Source organism: Chenopodium quinoa, unplaced genomic scaffold (genome assembly GCF_001683475.1).
Source record: "Chenopodium quinoa cultivar QQ74 unplaced genomic scaffold, ASM168347v1, whole genome shotgun sequence".
Classification (NCBI taxonomy): Eukaryota; Viridiplantae; Streptophyta; class Magnoliopsida; order Caryophyllales; family Amaranthaceae; genus Chenopodium; species Chenopodium quinoa.
In genome coordinates, this window is record NW_018743593.1 from 758,870 (window position 1) to 775,463 (window position 16,594).

Below are 16,594 nucleotides of genomic sequence, written 5' to 3' on the forward strand. Positions count from 1 at the left end.
ATGGGCGATATGTTTCCTCTTTTTTCCAGAGGCGCCCACGTCTCCAACCTTAAGTTTCTGCACCTTAGGGTTTGGAGGGAGAAGGCTTGGTGGAACCACCCTATATCCATAAAGAATAGTCAACAACCATGCGAACTGAAACGAAATCTTGCCTTAGTAAGATAGGCTTTTACCTTGGGAGTTCCGCCTGTTCTTTGATCTTCGTTCGTCCGTTTAAGAACGTTCGAACGATACATTGCTGCAGCAATTACAGCCGGATTCTTTGAGGCCGAGAGCTTCTCCATAGCTTTCTCTGCACAAAGAAACATGACTTAGAAATCTACAAGCAAAGTCTTAAAATAACTAAGGCATTACAAAATGCAAAAGACCAACTACCTCTCGGCATCTCTGTACTCAGCCCGCAGGCGGCCAAGTACACCCCATCTGAAAGCCATTCATAACAAGGAATGTAACTTTGGGGGGTGACCTCCTTCTCCCCCGTCTGTTCGTTCGTCCGGATGGACAACTGGAACAGACCTCGGTTAAAGATCTCCTCCTAGGCTCGCCTAGGGAGAGGCGGCAGGGCTTTCTTTCCAGCCAGGAGGGGCAGATCCTTGTTCCACTTGTTATATTTGTCATTCAGGCGGCGGTCGGGGAGTGGAAAATGTAAAACTTAGTCCTCCAGTCCTTCCACTTGGACTCCTTCCCGATTGCCATCATGTACCCTTTGCAAGTGGACAAAGTGTACCAGCCTTCGCCGCCTTTTTTCGGCGCTCGGCTTAGGTAGTGCATGTGGGCAAACGCCTCAAAGCTGGGATCCACCTCCAGCATTTCACATGCGGCAACATACCCGATTATGTTAATCCATGAGTTCGAGACCAACTGCCAGATACCCAGTTGGTATCCATCAAGAATTCTCTCCACTGCTGGATGGAGAGGGAAGTGAAGACACGCCTGAATGGTTGCCTCATAACAACCAAAGCTTTTATCATGGTAGCTGTCCAATTTTGGCCAGGTGACCGTATCTACGGCATCCGGTACAGAGAGAAGAAAGACATGTCCCATGACATGCTTAGAGATGAACTTGGGCGGGTCACTTTTCATTGTGTCCCGCCTGCCCTCGGGAATGTAATGATAATAGGGAGCACGCTCCCGGCGGTGAGTAGCATGCGGCTCGGCCCATCCCTCACCGCTTTCTACGGACAAGGATTCCCTTGCCGTGCTTATTTTAGCTCGTGCCTCCTCCGAGTTATCGGAGGCACTAACAGAAGATGACGAGGCCGAGTCGTCATCAAAGCTCTCGCCAGAGCTGAGGGACTACCAGCTGGTGCCATCAAGGTCCTCCCTTAGCCCCTCCTTTGATGCCTGTCCAGAAGGCCCGGGTGCCGACTGATTCTCAGCCTCCCATAAGATAGAATCGCTAGGGGTACCACTTGAGGTTTGGGAGTGGTAATAAGTAGGAGTTGGAGGGGGGGTCAGAAGAAGGGCTTAGAGGATGATCTCGAAGTTGACTGATAGGCGCCCTAATGGAGCCGTCTGAATATATTGTGGACCCGTCCGAATGATAGAAAGAACCATCTGAGTTATACTGTCTGGTCGTTCTTTTGGTTCTGGCCATGGTGTCCTGCACAAACACAGAAACAGTCGGATTCAAGGAAGTTCGTAAAGAAGGGTCCACGAGCAAGCATGCGGCACCACTAGTTCTAGACTCAGCCGTCCCTAGTGACCAGCTGGTCACTATCCAATGTCGTGTCGTGTGCATTTGGGAAACCATTTTCGAAAAACAAAAATGCAAAGAAAATAAGTAAAAAAGGGATCAGGCGGTTACCTTAGAAGAAGGTAACAAGAGGCGTCGGTCTGGGGCGTCTGTTGAGCAGGCGAACTAGGATGCTGAAGAAGTCAAAGTCTTTGCAAGTCAAATTCAAAGATTCTCCCAAAGATTCACGCAAATGTGAATGCAAGGGAGGTCAACCTTTCTATTTATAAGGGGGGGTAAAATGTTCCAAGGTAAAACCCTAAAATAGAGTGAACAGTAAAGTAAATTTATTGGCCATTAATGGCCTGATGCTTGTCACAGGTGTCACGTGCCGAGCGCGTGACCCCTGTGAGGGGAAAATGTTTTGGGTATTTTATACCCGGCCAAGTGGCCCAATCAGAACCTGACATGTGTCACTGGAAGGGGCGCCACGTTGGACCTTCCAGATGGTGACACGTGTTAGACGGATACAGCCCTGATTTGGGGTACTTGATGATCCCAAGTGGACCAATAAGAGAGCGACACGTGTCTCCCTAAGAGACACCCAAATGGCCTCTTAGGATGTGCAACACGTGTCACTCAGATATCACCTCTGAAATGGCGGCCTTCAATGGCCCAAAATTTGAGGCGCCGCAAAACGGTGTGCCCTAATCCCTAGGTCATCAAACCCTAGGGAGGGCACACTTCCCCAAAAGACCCTATAAATAGGGACAATTCCCTCATTTACGAGGTAGCCTAGGACATCACATCAACGTTTATTACAGAGTTGTCGTTCTCAAGAAACAGACAGCACACTACCCGAGCTTGGAATCCGAGCAGATAACTTTATTTTCGCACGTTTTACTCCGAATACTTTACTAACTTAATCTTCGGAGGCGGACCACCGACCATCCGACGGTCCGTTTGTTTTGCAGGTACAAGCGACCTTGTGGAATCCAGTCTTGAGTTGTAACTCTTCCGAGGGACACAAAAAACCCCAAAACAATTATCACTTGGCATCTCCATCTTAAAAATAAATTAATCCCCTTGGATTATGCTCTTTATCCATCTAATAAAAACTTAAAGAGTCTATATTATTATCAGCAAAAAAGCAACCAATCCCACTCCCCAAAACATAAGCAAATGTTATAAGCTGAGGAACACTCTGACCCATTATGAACAGTGGCATACCGATGGGTAATTAGGTGCTTCATCATTAAAAAAAAATAAAAAATAAAAAAGCAATTTTGGCCCTCCCAAATCCACTGGTCCAAAGACTGAGATGTTGAAACACCCACAAAAGACTGTATCAATCTGGGTTGCATAAAGTAATTAGCTTAACAAGCAAATAATTGGAATTAGTTGCCATTTAGCTCACTAATGGTTGCCATTTAACTCACTAACATCTATAATTTAACAACGAATAAGGCTCTAAAGTAGAAATTTCTAAGATTGAACTTATAATTAATTCATAATTGAAATACTGATTTCTAAGATTGAACTCATAATTAATTGAGAATTAACAACTAAGATGTTTAGCAACAACCAATTTAATTGAAGTACCAATTTCTAAGATTGAACTCGTAATTAATTGAGAATTAACAACTAAGAAGTTTAGCGACTACCAATTTGTAGTATGAACATCGAGTTGGTGTATCTGCAATCACAAATAGCGGAACAATAGCTTTAAATTCCTACAAATTGCTACATGCTCATCTTCTTAGTTGTCAACCATTAAAAAGCTTTGCATAAATAAATTGGTTTAATTTCCCCCATTGTAGAAGTCAGTGAAGAAAAAGCTAATTTTATTTATTTATTATTTGTTTTTAAGAAAAAGCTAATTAGCATAGTTTACTCCCAGCTACTCATACACTAATCATACACGTGGTCACACGTTGTGTTGTACATGTGTTTTTTTTTCAGGGCAAATCAGGGAATACACTGTAGATAAGGAAAAGCAAGCACAAATCTAGGGGCAATATATGTAGTGCACTGTTCATAAGGAGGAAAGTTTTTTTTTTTTGAAAGAAATATAGTATCCCGTTTTATTAAATAAAGTAAGATCCAAATCCGCCAAAGCAACTACACTCTGGGGAAAGGAACTCAAACGCACATACTCCACTTTACAATCGATGTCCTATCTTGCCACGAGGTGGGCCACTGTATTATACTTACGTTTTACATGAATAAAAGTGCAATAATCAAGGGATAAACTATCAGATCTAATATCATCAAAAATGGTATGAATAGGAGATAAGCCACTAACATCAACCCGAGCTGCATTCACGGCATTAATAGCATCAGATTCCACCCACAAGCGAGAGTACCCAAGTCGTCTAGCCAATTGAAGAGCATACCTGATCGCAAGAGCCTCTGCGAATTCAGGTGGACTGGCATACACCTTTTTTGTTGCTACTGCAAGAATACTACCCTTGTCGTCCCTGAAGACAACTCCCAACCCAGCTTTACCTGTGGCAGGAAAATGGGCATCAGTATTGGCTTTAATACAACCTAGAGAGGGGCACTTCCAACTATTCGAGCTGCTAGTCCCAACCGTAGGAATAGGAGGCTTTAAACTCTGAGAGCATATATGTTATAATCATGGACCATCCCAATATAACCCGCAGCCAATAGCACAGGATCAAGATATTCATTCTCAAAGACAGCCATGTTCCTACACCTCCAAGCTGCCCACATGAGTGCTGCTAAATCAATCATTGTCCCAACCGTAAACTTGCTATTTAACCACAACCAGAACTCAGAAAAATTCGACCTCGGGGCCCCCACTAATTGCTCTTTATACTCACAGCAATTCCAAATACAAATCGCAGCCTTACAGTCTAATAGAGAGTGCATAATTGTTTCATTAGTACAACCACACACTTGACAAGAGGAGTCTTGTGTAATATGTCTATAAACCAATCTATCTTTCACTGCAAGATTTCCTTTCACCGCACTCCACAAGAAGTGTTGCAATTTCGGAGGTCCACGCACTCTCCGAATTGAAAGCCACATAGCTTCATCCTACACCTGGTCAGTTTGAGATTCCCCACCCAATTTTGCTAGCCAGTAGCCCGATCGAACGGACTACAAGCCTGATGTTGTGCAGCGCCAAAATAAGGAATCAGGCCGGTTTCTAACATACAAAGGAATAGCTAAGATACGAGTACATAAGTCTGCACTGAACAAGCCTTCCACCTTACCCACATCCCACTCCAAATATCCATCCTCCAGTAAGTCACACACCATCAGATTTTCATTACCATCAGCAGGCATTTCAGGATACATTACACGACCATCTACACACAGCTAGGGATCCTTTTATACATTTATGCTTCAGCCATTACCCACCCTCCCCAAGAGACCATCTCTCAATAAACCCTTCGCACCCCACATACTTCTCCAAGAAAAACTTAGATCATACCCTCGTAGCGCCTCCAAAACAGAAGAGTTCTTGAAATCTTTTCCTTTGAGTATTTTGTGGAGCAGCGTGGTACCATTTATATGCAGTCTCCAAATCTGCTTGGCCAACAGTGCTTGGTTAAAGCACTTAGGATCCCGGAACCCAAGGCCCTCTTTTGATTTTGGAAGACATAATTTCTCCCAATTTTGCCAATGAAGCATCCTTACGTCTTCTCTAGAACCCCACCAAAATCGACATAGCAAGCTATGGATTTCATCAATCAAACCATCGGGTATTTTGAAGATACTCATCATATAAGTGGGTATAGCCTGTGCAACCGCCTTAATGAGGACCTCCTTTCCCGCTTTCGATAGCAATCTCTCCGTCCATCCATTCAATATCTTCCAAATTCTTTCTTTCAAACAAGTAAAAATGGCCTTTTTACTTCCCGATGATAGTAGGTAATCCAAAATATTTCTCATGTTTTTCCACTTCTCTAACACCCAATGTATCAATAATGGCTCTCCTCCGATCTTCAGTAACACATTTACTAAAAGCAACCTCCGTCTTATCCAAATTAACTTTCTGACCCGATGCTCGTTTATATACACTAATAATTTCAGCAATTTTTGTGCATTCCTGCAGAGTAGCTTTTGCAAACAAAATACTGGCATCGGCAAAAAATAGATGAGAAACCCTCGGAGCCGAATTACACACCGTTGCACCATGCACTAACTTTTCTCTAGCCGCTTTTGAGATCAGGGCAGAGAAAGCATCAGCACATAAAAGAAATAGATATGGAGAAATAGGATCACCTTGTAGTAGCCCCCGAATGGGACAACCGACCCTGAAATATCACCATTCACCTTGAAAGAGAAAGAAACACTAGAGATACAGTTCATAACTCTACAAATCCATTTGTTGCAGAAACCCATTTTCAACATTACTCTCTCTAAAAAGCACCACTCTACTATATGATAAGCCTTGCTCATATCCAACTTCAGGGCTACAGTACCATTATTTCCCTCACCCCTGCTCTTCATATTATGAAATATCTCAAAAGCAATAAGGGCGTTGTCGTCCGTGATTAACTGATCCGGGATAAAAGCACTTTGTTTCACATAAATAATATCATTGAGAAAAGGGTTCAGGGGCCGTTTGGTTGGGGTTAATCATCAAAGGGAAAGGGTATCATTCCCTTTGTTGTTCTTTGCTTGTCTGTTTTTGTCATTCGCTTTCCCTATTTTTATTTTTGAGTTTACCCATTTTTATTCCAAATTAATTCCCCACCCCCTTACACATTTGCATTCCCTTTCCCTACCCACCACTTCACCACCAGCCACAACCTTCTAACCTACCTCCACCACCCAACTGCCCACCACCGCCTCTCCCTATCCCACCGCCGCCTCTCCCCTGCCCCCCGACGCCCCTCCTGATAAGTCTATTATATATATATATATATATATATATATATATATATATATATATATATATATATATATATATATATATATATTCCCTGTCCCACGGTTATATTTGTACTTATTTGAGCTCTACAAAGCTATTTTTATTACTAATATACGTTTTTTTTTAGTATTTTTGTAGAGTTGGTTTTATTTTATAGGAATCTGCAGATTTATGATGATTCTCGAGCTTATTGAGCCACTACAATATATTAGAGTCAGAACGTATTTTATGATCGTATATTTAAAGCCCAAGATCGTACTAAATAAATTTAGTTCGGTGATTAAGGCCTCAATTAGCGAAGAGAAAGGTCCACATTATTGTTTCGGGTTGACGGACCATAATGGAGACCATGAATTCCAAATCAAAGAAGCCCAGCGTCCGCTGCTAGCTGATCGGGCCCATTCAAGCGCTCCACTGATGCTTTCGTTAATTAGTGGGCTTCGTTCATTAGTGGGCTTTATTTATAGTTAAGTCGGTGGGTTTTGTTATAAATAGGAGTAGTAGTATTACGTAAGTGGGGAGGCTTTCATTAGGTAGTTTAGTTTTTCTTTTCTTTTCTTTTAGTTTAGTTTTAGTTTTCTTTTTTTCTTTTCTACTTTTTTCACAAGATTTATTATTTTGTTTTCCTTATTACTTTTATACTATCATTTTCTTATATTAATTATGTGTAAGTAAATTTTCTTTCTAGGGTTTATGGGGATCCATAAATAATATGAAGGGGTAATTTATTGTTGTTAATTGTCAACGCTAGATTAATTTCCTATTGATTGATTTAATGCTCTGTGACTAGATTTGCGCAGATATTTTATGCATGAGTTTGACAATATTGATTCAAGATTCGACAGATGAGAATTAATGTTTAGGTCTAGTTTCAATAGGTAGGTTAATTTATAAATGGTTAAATCGAGATTCGAGAGATGAGATTTAATACCGATAAATTAATTGTGTGATTGTAATACGTAGCGAAAGCCCTTTATGATCTAATTAATGTATGCATTGATGATTGATTATTATGTTTTACCCTGGAATATTATTTATTGGTGAACCTATGCCCTAGGCCTTTTATTCATTGTTTCTCCTCCCACTTTTACTCTTAGTAGTTTAGTTTCCCTTCGATAATAATAATTTGTTACAATATAATCTAGATTATATTAATTAGTTAGGAATAAAAAGACTCGTTTCCCTGTGGATTCAACCCTACTTCCCTATCTATTTTAGTTAGTGATTTTAGGAATTACTTTTGATTAGGGGATACGACTTTACCTTGTCACCTCCCCAGCCCACCGACACTACTGATAAACCCCCTTCCCCTTCCCGAAATTATTTCCCTACCACACAACCACCCCATAGCCGAGCTACCCCATCTCTCGTCGCCCCTCCCCCTCGCCGCCCTTCCTCTCCATCCCCCAAAAATTAATTCATGAAAAAAACCCTAAAAACCCCTCCACCCCCACGAAAAGCAGTAAGCCACCCCTCCTCCCACCCTCGAAACCCTCGCCCGAGAACCAAACGACCCCTTAGTTCGATTTATTTTGTAAATCATATTATGTATAATTAATTTCATTGTTAAAAAAAATAGAATAACAATAAGGAAATTTTGACTTTTGCTACCTATCAAACACATTAATTTTATTTTTGCTACCTATGAAAACTTTTATTTTATTTTACTACCTAACATATTGGTACAACTGTCGCGTGTCTACCAAAAATAAACCTAACTCTAACCTCCTAAAATGTAGTAGGGTAAGCTAGGGTCGATCCCATAGAGAATTGGGTTATTAAACTATAACTTGTGTATGTTAGAAACCCCCGTTTTGAAGAAATAATACTACGGTCTAACAAATAAACTACTACGAACTATAGGACGAATAAAATACAAAATATAATAAATAAACTACTAAAATTGAAATACAATAAAAATCAAGGATAATAAAATAGGGATCGGAAGATATATATTAGTATTGGACTATGAATTGATCACCGAATCAAATAAATCATGCACATGTCTTAATGTTAACCGATGAACACAAATAAGCACTCAACCTCCCTCAAGTGCAAATAAACCAAACAAGCTCTTGGGTTATTGTCTAACTAACTAATAATCTAGAACAAGCTCTCTAGACTCGATTAATTAGCAGCATTAAAACAAGGAGATAGTTAACTTAAACCACAAATCTCACAAGCTCGGATTTGTGCAACTCAAAGGGTTGATAATCTTAGGTATTATAAAAGGTTTTAGTCACCAATCACACACCTAATTGCTACCAAAGGAAATTAACAAAGACAATTACGTATCACAAGTTAATACTTTAGCAATCAAACTAGTAAACTATACAAAAGATGGCCGGTCTAAAATATAATTCGACTAGTTCATATCAATAAACCAAATTATCAATCCAATCAAGACATAAACATAATACCCAATAATTATAACAATTCTATTCTCACAATATAATAATCCAATGCATAATTTATCTCCCTACCCTTATTTAATCTAGCCTGACATACTAATAGTATAGAATAGAAAAGGAGAAATCATGAAATACATAATATAGCTAATTAACAAAGCTTAATCAATAATGAAACTTATCAAACAAAACTAATTATCCAAACTCCAATACCAACTACAAAACTAGTGCATATAAATAGTAATAAGCAAAATTGTAATACCACTAAAAGTAGACAAGGTACTGACAAAGTGACAATTAGATTCACTTAGCTAATTCCACGAAGAGAACAAATTTAGTGCTATTAATTGTTCTTCACCCTTGTTTCAGTCCTTCAATTGCAGTAGGTACTGGTTGTCTCTTCTGATGTACTGCCACCCACAAAACTTAGACCCCCCCAAAAAAACCACCTATCCGAATTTTTTGCCCCCATAATTAACTGATTTCATCCCTATCATCTATTGTTTGATGATCTGTTACCCGCGAGAATCGGTCAAGATTTCCTATAGCAGCTTCCTAGAGAAGATGAACGTGTTTTCCTCTTTTGGGGTTTCTCTGCTTCTTTTAGGGCTGCTGGACATCAAGTCTCTCTTGATGGGCTTCACTTACATCATTAACTTTGGGCTTGATACAAATATGAGTAATCCCAATTTGTGGGGTTTCGTTTCCTTGAATCCCGAGCAGCAATTGAATCCATTTGATGTCAAAATTCTCTTTCCTATAAACAACTAAATAAAATAGTAGTAACTCGTGTCTATGGAAGAATATTAAATAAAACACCCTTAAACAATGAAATTTTAATTATAATATCAAGAGCTTAATAAATGTAATATCATACTTTTATGACCCTATCAAACTCCCCCAAGCTTATAATTTTGCTTGTCCTCAAGCAAAGACATGAAATCACAAAGGAGTTAGAACTCTTGATATAACAATATATAATATAACAGGCTAACATGCTGTAACAAGTACTCTATATTGCTCAATAACAGCCTCAAGTCAAGTAGTATACGCAGAAGGAAACTTATTTATGAGATTAGAAATCAAATACCAGCTCTTAGACCAATCACAACCTACTTTGCATCAACAATGTGGTGAAGTAGTTTGAAAGATTATTAGGACTTATAAAAGGATGCAAGGGTTAAGGTAGATAAAGGTGTGTCATATTTTAAGGAATGTGATGATAAAAAAAACTCTATGACTAGTAGAGCCTCAAGAATTAATACATAAACTATAAAATCACACCTCTTATAACTTTTGGAGCTTCATGACTTTCCCTCCTTTTATTTTGTTTCATGACTCTAAATGCTATGTATCTGTCAAGAAACCTATGTAACGAGCTTTCAACCAATGACTCCCGGTCCAGTTGTCCCAAGGCACTAGGTTTGAAGAAACCCCTACGGATTTACTAACTCGAGTTACTCAACTACGATACATAAAACACCACACGTACATTTATGGTTCTGATCTTTTTTCTTTTTTTTTTTTTTTTTTTGATTCCATACATTGGTACGCAGAGCCTTTAATATGAAACATTAATTAGAATAAAACACTGCCACACTGATAATCCACTTTACACATGCATTGCTCTACTAATCCAAGAGAAGGTAAACATCTGGGTTAATTTTTTCAGATCAATGGTATTTGAATTAGATAACCAGAAAAATAGGTCAATAAGGCTCAAATTGTTTGATTAGTGGATCATGTAAGCTTTTTGGCTATTTTGGTGCAAATGCCTTTATGCCTAAATCATTTCATTCTTATTACAACACTACAACGTTGACTTCCATCAGCTTGTAATTGTTCAAAGAGCCATGTTTTTTTTTAAAAAAAATCTGCATATATACAAGCCTATAAGCCAAAGTTAAGCATAGTAGAGTGAATATTGTTAAGAACATAAGCAAAGCACTGTCGACACAGACTGCCAGACTCAATACCATACCAAACATAACTCACTCCCCCCCAAGTTTAAGTCACACATTGCCCTCAATGTGTAACTGAATGAAAATTAGTAATAGCAAAATAAAAGGGAGAAAATAGAAGGAGAAGGAAACGAGCTCACCTGGTGAAGTTAGTTAGTGGAATGTGAGCACTGACTGCCCTAGTAGCATCCCCCAAGCTGAAATTTGCTCATGTCTTGCTATTATTGGAGAGAAAATGGTTCTGTCTAATGCAGCGAGCCTCGTGTTGGATGCTTCCAGGCTGCTGCTGAGATGTGTAGCTAGCCTGATGGCTTCATGTATAGAAAGATTGGTGCTGCAACTTTACACCTGGCTGTGCTCTGAAACAAATCACACTAAAACAAGCAACTTCAGTGTCCAGATTGTTTTTTTTTTTTTTTTTTTTTTTTTTTTTTTTTTTTTTTTTTTTTTTTAAAAAAGAAAGAAAACAGAAATATAAACTTAAAAATAAAATGACAAAAACAAACAAAATAAATTTGGGCTGCCTCCCAATAGCGCTTTATTTATCGTCGTTAGCTCGACGCCTATTCAGCATGCTAGTTGCCATAATTTGGAACTTCTAGCTCCATCACTTCAACGTTTTGGACCTGATGACCCTCATAGTACGGCTTGAGTCGATGGCCGTTCACCTTGAATTCCTTCCCCGTATCTTCACTGCGAATCTCCACTGCACCATGCTCATACACCTTTGTGACAACAAATGGTCCCACCCATCGAGAACAGAGTTTACCAGGAAATAGTTTGAGCCGAGAATGGTACAAGAGAACTTTCTGCCCCACTGTAAATGTCTTTCGTGTTATGCGCTCATCATGGAATGCCTTGGTCTTCTCCTTGTAAATTCTCGCATTCTCGAAAGCATCATTTCGAATTTCCTCAAGTTCTTGCAATTGAAGTTTCCTGTGCTCCCCCGCTGCATCCATTTCCATATTGCATTGTTTCACGGCCCAAAAGGCTGTGTTCCAATTCTACTGGCAGATGGCAAGGTTTACCAAACACAAGCCTGTAAGGAGACGTCCCGATCGGAGTTTTATACGCTGTTCTGTACGCCCACAGAGCATCGTTGAGGCGGAGACTCCAATCTTTCCTGTTTGGATTCACAGTCTTCTTTAGAATGGACTTGATTTCTCGATTGGAGACTTCTGCCTGTCCATTTGTTTGTGGGTGATATGCAGTGGACACTCGATGAAACACATTATACTTCTTCAAGAGAGCTCCTATTGTCTTATTGCAAAAGTGTGTCCCCTTGTCATTGATGATGGCTCTCGGGAATCCGTATCTAGCAAAAATATTTGATTTCAAAAATTCTGCAACAACTTTAGAATCATCAGTACGGGTGGCTATAGCTTCCACCCATTTCGAGACATAATCGACAGCAAGCAAAATATATTGAAAACCGAAAGAAGAGGGGAAGGGACCCATAAAATCCATACCCCAAACGTCGAAGATTTCACATATTAAGATAGGAGTTTGGGGCATTTCATTCCTAGGACCTAGTGTACCTGTTCTTTGACAACTATCACAGGCCTTACAGATTTCATATGCATCTTTAAATATGGATGGCCAGTAGAATCCACTCTCTAAAACCTTGCGTGCGGTTCTCTTTGGTCCAAAATGTCCCCCACATGCATAAGAATGGCAGAAAGTTAGTATAGACAGAATTTCAGAATCGGGTACGCACCTTCTGATTAGTTGATCAGCACAGTATTTCCAGAGGTATGGGTCATCCCATATGTAGTATTTTGCTATACTACGCATCCGGTCCTTTTGTGCCTTGGTGTAGCTGGCTGGAAACTTCCCAGATGCTAGAAAATTCACCAAATCAGCATACCACGGAGTTCCTGAGTTCAAGGCATGAAGTTGCTCATCGGGGAACTCTTCATTGATTGGGGCGTGACCATCATCAGCTTCAATAACTAACCTGCTCAAGTGATCAGCAACACTATTGTCAGAACCTTTTTTATCTTTTATTTCAACATTAAATTGTTGAAGCAATAAAATCCAACGTATTAGCCTAGGTTTGGATACATCCTTTGACCATAAATATTTCAGCGCTGCATGATCAGTAAACACAATAATTTTAGTACCCAATAAATAAGACCTGAATTTGTCTAAAGCATAAACTACAGCTAAAAGTTCTTTCTCAGTTGTAGTATAATTAGCTTGAGCTGCATCCAAAGTCCTTGAGGCATAGTAGATGGCATGGGGAACTTTTCCAACTCGCTGGCCTAGCACTGCCCCTACAGCATAGTTAGAAGCGTCGCACATCAGCTCGAATGGGAGCTCCCAGTTAGGAGGTTGTAGAACAGGGGCAGTGACCAACTTGTCTTTCAGCTTGTCAAATGCCTGCTTACAAGCCTCATCAAAGTGGAACTCCACATCCTTTTGGAGTAGTTTGCATAGTGGTTGCACAATCTTCGAGAATCCTTCGATAAACCTGCGATAGAACCCTGCATGGCCAAGAAAAGATCGAACTTCCCGCACAGAGGTGGGGTAAGGCAGAGAAGAAATAAGATCTATTTTAGCTTTATCAACTTTTATTCCTTCAGACGACACAATATGGCCTAAAACTATACCTTGTTGAACCATGAAATGACATTTTTCAGAATTAAGCACAAGGTTAGTTTCAAGACAACGTTTAAGGACTAAAGTGAGGTGTTCTAAGCATCTATCAAAAGAATCTCCATGTACAGTGAAATCATCCATGAAAACTTCTATGAAATTTTCAAGGTAATCTGAAAAGATGCTTACCATACATCTCTGAAAAGTCGCTGGAGCATTGCACAGTCCAAATGGCATACGACGATACGCAAACGTGCCGTACGGGCATGTGAACGTCGTTTTTTCTTGATCCTCCGGAGTTATAGGGACCTACACATAACCTGAAAAACCGTCAAGAAAACAGTAATAAGCATGACCAGCAAGACGTTCTACCATTTGATCAATAAATGGTAAGGGAAAATGATCTTTTCGAGTCAAAGAATTGAGTTTTCTGTAATCTACACAAACTCTCCACCCATTTTGTACTCGGGTGGGAACCATTTCTCCCTTATCGTTTTCCACCACTGTGACTCCTGACTTTTTTGGGACCACTTGCAAGGGACTGACCCAAGGCCTATCTGATATAGGGTATATCACCCCTACTTCAAGAAGCTTCATTACTTCTTTCTTCACCACTTCCATCATAGGTGGATTAAGTCGTCGCTGCACTTGTCTCACGGGTTTAGCTCCCTCTTCTAATAAGATTCTATGCTGACACATAGTGGGGCTAATTCCTTTTATATCAGCAACTGTCCACCCTAGAGCTGTTTTATGTTCCTTCAGAACTTGCACCAGCTTTTGCTCTTGATTCGGAGTTAGATTACTCGCGGTTATGACTGGAAAAGTGTCATTTTCTCCCAAAAATGTACACTTGAGATGGTCTGGCAGTGGCTTTAGTTCCACTTCAGGGGCCTGTACAATAGAAGGTAACAATCTGTTAGAAGTGACAGGTAACTGCATAAACCGTTTTTCATACCTTAATTGCTTATCAGGAAGTATTTCCAGAGAGGAAAAAGCTTCCTTAACTTCCCCCTTAAGCTCAAAATGTTCCTGCAAGTCAGTATACTTTTCTTTTTCCATAGGCGCAGTCAAAACAACATCTAACCCATCATGACCAGAGAGAAAGAATACCTGCTCAGTTAGTGCATCAATGACATCTACAATAGAAACAGATTCACAATCAGAGGGATATCTCATGGCATCAAATAAATTAAACCAGATAACCTCCCCATCGAATTCCATGGTCAACACCCCACTGTGAACATCAATTTTAGTTCTAGATGTTTTCAGAAAAGGTCTTCCTAATAAGATAGGTGCTGCACTAGGGGATTCATCATTTGGCATATCTAAAACATAAAAATCAGCAGGAAATACCAGTTCATTCACTTGCACTAAAACATCCTCAACTACTCCTACAGGGTATGTATTAGAACGGTCAGCAAGCTGAATAATCACTCGAGTGTCTTTCAAAGGTCCTAAGTTCAGAGCTTTATAGATATATAAAGGCATGACATTAATAGAAGCTCCTAAATCTAGCATGCATTTATCGTATCTCGTGTTACCTATTTTACATGGTATAGTAAAAATACCTGGATCCTTGCACTTTGGAGGAACTTTCCTCTGTAAAACAGCAGACACATTCTCACTTACACTGACTTTTTCATCTCCACTCAATCTCCTCTTGTTAGTGCATAACTCCTTCAAAAACTTTGCATACCGCGGCACTTGTCTTATAGCTTCCAGTAAAGGTATGTTTACCTCAACCTTGCGAAAAATGTCCAGGGTCTCTTTCTCCTTTTCTTGCTCTCTCTTCTTATTCTTAGATGATAACCTGCTAGGAAATGGAACAGAAGAATTAAACTGATCAGTATTAGGAGAAACAACATCTCTTACCTTAGTGGGCTGCTTATCTTGCTCTGGAACAATAGTCTCTTGTTCCTCTTGGTGTGCTGCCAGCCTTTCAGTCTTTTTCGCTGGAACCTCTAATTGCTTGCCACTTCTAAGGGAGATTGCACTCGCATTCTCCTTTGGATTTCTCTCTGGCTGACTCGGAAGCTTGTTAGAGTTCTGAGCTTGGAGCTTTCCCACTGTGTTAGCTAACTGAGAAACTTGGTTCTCCAAGTTCTTTAGACCACTTCTTGTCTCTTGCTGGAAATGCAAAGTGTTGTCAGCCATTGCCTTCACAATATCTTCCAGAGACATGCTACCAGATTGTGGCTGGGAAACTTGTTGATTTTGAGGTCGCGGCTGATATTGTGGTTGCTGATGAAACCCAGGTGGAGGATTAGAAGCTTGCTGTTGCTGGAAAGCTGGTGGTCTGAGGTTAGAGTTGCCTGCCTGCTGCTGATCATTACCATATCTCAGGTTTGGATGATCTCTCCACCCCGGATTATAAGTCTGAGAGAATGGATCATAACGTCTTTGCTGCCCCTGACCACCACCAATAGAATTCACTTCTTCTTCTTGCAGAGTAGGACACATATCAGTTGGGTGTCCTACCATTGAACAAAGGCCACATACTTTTTCTTGCCCTTTTTCGATCATTACTCGCTCCACTAAGGAAGTGAGTTTAGCTACTTGTTGCTCGAGGTTAGAACTCACCACTTCATTAACTTGACGTATAGAGGTGGACGTGATATTTCGACCTCCTCGATACTGAGAGTTTGCAGCCATGTTTGCAATCAGTTTCTTTGCCTCTGCGGGTGTTTTGTCAACCAGTGCTCCACCACTTGCTGCATCAACTAGATTCCTGTCTGTCTCCCTGAGTCCTTCGTAAAAGTACTGTATTAATAAATTGCTCACTGATCTGATGGTTTGGGCAACTATCTCATAGTTTCTTGAAACGTTCCCAGTACTCATGAAGTGTCTCTGCATCGTCCTGTCGAATTCCACATATTTCTTTCCTGATATTGGCTATCAAAGATGCTGGAAAATATCTTTCTGCGAATACTTTTAGCATTTGATCCCATGTTGTGATGGTTCCAGCAGGTACTTCAAATAACCACTCCTTGGCAGCATCAGACAAGGCAAAAGGAAATGCCTTCAACTTGAGCTGGTCGAGGGT